Below are 3,600 nucleotides of genomic sequence, written 5' to 3'. Positions count from 1 at the left end.
TTTTTTTGGAACATTGTATGTATAGTTAGATGTTTCTTTTACACAGAAAGTATGTGTCTGAATGTGAATTTTCAGGCTGTATTTATGAAGTGAAACTTCTCATATATGCACTCAAACTACTGAATATTCTGGGCACTTTAAAGTACTTAATGTTTTCTTATAAAATGCTTTTGCCATTTTCAAGCACAAGTTTGGGCGCAGCTACAATTGAACTGCACTATAATGGCTGTTTTGCCTGTCTGTAAATATTTGAATGAGCATTTGTTTAAAAATGTAAAGCTGTGTTCAAAGGTAAATTGTTATTGAACATTCCTATTACTGTTTCAGATCACCGTGCAGAGTATCTGCGGATCTGATACCACTGATCTTTAAAAGTCTCCATGCAATATAAATGCCACCTATTTCAACTGCCTATTTCCAAAAAAAATTACAGTTGCCTTATAAGGAAAATCTGGACATCTGAGGTCTTCCAATAAAACACTTGTGTCTGACACTGTGGTGTGTGGTTTTGTGGAAGGCAGTTTATCCTGTTAATGGGTCTATGGAGCATCTTTCATCCAGGGACCTAAGAACACAGCAGCTCCTGGCATTTACTGTAAATGTGTGACTCCCGGCTGGGTAATGAGGAGACACAGCATGGGGGCCCCACACCGCAGTCAGGCAGAGTGTCCTGTGTCACATGACTGAGTCCTGTGTCACATGACTGAGAAACTAAGCGCAGCCACACTTTGGTGAAAATGTTTGGCTTAACAGCCCCATTCTGTACAAAGAGGACCAGCGTTTTTGATAAGCAGGATTAGGATCCCACCATGTCTAAAGTATAATTCAGAGCACTCCCATCCCGTAATGCCCCCCACCTCAGTCCTCAGCACTGGGGGTGGTAGTGACTTATGTTATGTGCTTGGGGAAGAGCACCCCCTACTGGCAATGGGCATTCCGGTTTTCCCTGGGTTTTCCCTGAAGTTCTCCTGTCCACACAATGATCTGGCCATTCTTACAATCTTTACATCTTACAATTCTTACATTACTGCTCCTATACATTGTGGTCGAGATTGATTACTGTAAAAGAACAAACTTATTTTGTCTTTTTTTCTTTCGTTCTTTCTTATCTGTGTTTTTTTTCTTTGGTTTATTCTTTGTACTGCACTTATGGACGTTTTCTGACCTGCTCTGTTTCAGTCAGAAATTTCACTCATCCAACTTTCAAGTGTTCCTGAGCACTTCACAGTAAAGGGGGGGGGTGAGGTGTGCCTCCCACTTGGCTGATTCACGGTTGCAGTTTTGTGCTGAAATTTTGGCCACACATCAGCTGAAGTTGAGAGGGAGGGAAATATAAGACCGGTTATTAGGGATTATTAGATGGACTGACAGACTGGAGCCTGATTGGGAATTTAGCCACCACTTACGCAAAGCTGTGAGTGCCACCAGAATCAGTAATGCCCACACCTACCCCGGATCTCAGGTTTACATCTCGCCCAGAAGACAGTGTCTCCTGCTGCACAGTGTCCCCATCCCGGCTCTGGGACATTGGTCTCCCGTTTGGTTCGAGGCGCATAGCCGAATCACACACGCACGCCTCGTATGACTGTTAGCTTTAAACCGCGGCTGCTCTCAGAGCCTGCGCTGCAGGGGCCTGCAGTAATCGGGTCGAGCTCATTCCCCCGTCAGAGTGCTCTTTATGTCACTCCCACACCAGGAGCATACAGAAAGCAATGTGGGCGAGTCCTAACTGTGGGAAAAAAGCTGTCTGAAGGCAACTTTTAATGCTACACCGATCATTTTCAGAGGCAGCCCTGACAGTTAAGCTGACAATACCAGGAATACCAAGTAAATATAAGAAAGAGCAGCCGGTATAGCCAACAGGTTGTAATATGACTCTGCCTATATGAAACGGCTGAGCTCGCAGTATGATAAACCTGTTCTTAAACACAACCACAGTTCAGGAAAGACAGTCCATCATCAAATGACTTGTATCTATATTCACAAAGAAAAGAATATTTCAATCAGGAGAATTTAAATTGGATTAGGATGATAAATGAGGTGTGGCAATTGCAAGTCTTTGTTGTCTGATTTTAAGAGGTGAATGCTTTTGAAATAAAACTTCTTAAAATTACTAGATTTGAATGTAATGTAACTGTTTCAAAGCTATTGTTTGAAATGGTAAGATGAAGCACACCCAGCAAGAATTGGGGGAGGCAGTCCTGATAGCCTTGTTGATCTCTATCTTGCATTTTCTTTGCTAGTTTGTGACCACACTTGGACATGGATGCTGCGATTCAACTTCTGTATGGGGGCCGTGTTGCCTGAGGTACTACAGATATTTGTATCAGTTTTCAGCAAAGGTTATTTAGGTGGTCTACAAGAAAAAATGTAGATGGCGGATATCCAATACAGCCGAGTTCCTAAGCAGACAGAGCTGGAAATGTTCCTTTTGACAAATGCCAAGCCTCTGCTTCATTTCTGACAAATACTGAGAAATCTTCGGATGAAGTGGAAAAACAACCGCAAAATCCAATATGCAGCAGCTGAACCATGTGACCTACTGACGTGAAATGCACTGAGCACATACTTCCTGAAGCTCCCTGTCATTCTGTAGCATTTATGGTCCTCAAACCCCAGCCAGCAGCTTTACCACCCAATGTTCTCCTGCTGGCTGATGGCTAGAAGGTAAGCCTTATTAGCAGGCTACACAGCACGATTTTTAAATTCATTGGTTACTTGCCCAAAATGGTTTCCATGCATTTCAAGAGCATTTTGTGCATTGTTGCGTCAGTTTCACACCTACATTTTTATGTGACTAGGTGTGTAGATTATTGCTGTTCAAAGTTGTTATACGGTAGTTCCTCGTGTCGTAATAATACGAAAACTGTTGCGAAAACTGTGTACCATAGCAGTTAAACCAATAACAGACATAAATGGCAGCAATGAAGACGTGATTTATACAGTCACTCATACAATTTTGCAATTAAAGATAAACTATTCATATTGCACGTTTGTCAGTGGAGAGTGCCCCAAAGCCCTCTAATGACAAGCCGTCTCAGTTTGTACGAGGAAGCCCTAGAGAAATGGAAACGATTCGGACTTCGAGCTGGTATTCTTCTCTCTCTCTCTCTCTCTCTCTCTCTCTCTCTCTCTCTCTCTCTCTCTCTCTCTCTCTCTCTCACTCACCGACAAACCCTCGCAGTGACAATATTTTACCTCTAGAGGGCAGCAACGCAGCGGCAGATAATATGAATTGCTCGTTAAAGCTTGGTCCTTTGATGTTGAGTTGAAGATTGTTTTTCCCTTATTTGGTTTTTATTAATTTTTAGTTCACGGGACGAAATGTGGGTGACATCATCTTCTTGTTCTCAAGGACAATAGCCTCTTTGTTTTATTTTGGCCACGGTTGATGGGTCAAGTCTGTGTTGTTTTCACTATGTTTAGCCCGTGACAGTACCGAATAATCCAACAGGGCAGTGATCCATGGCTCTGAACTAACCTGCAAATTTGGGCAAGGAAATTGTGTGCCAAGAGTGAAACGTGTAATGCAATATTCAGGTAAAAGTAGAGATCACTTACATAATACACGACGTGCATGGAAAAATCACTGCTTCCTCT

The sequence above is a fragment of the Megalops cyprinoides genome, chromosome 14 (assembly GCF_013368585.1).
Source record: "Megalops cyprinoides isolate fMegCyp1 chromosome 14, fMegCyp1.pri, whole genome shotgun sequence".
Lineage (NCBI taxonomy): Eukaryota > Metazoa > Chordata > Actinopteri > Elopiformes > Megalopidae > Megalops > Megalops cyprinoides.
This window is presented reverse-complemented; position numbering follows the sequence as displayed.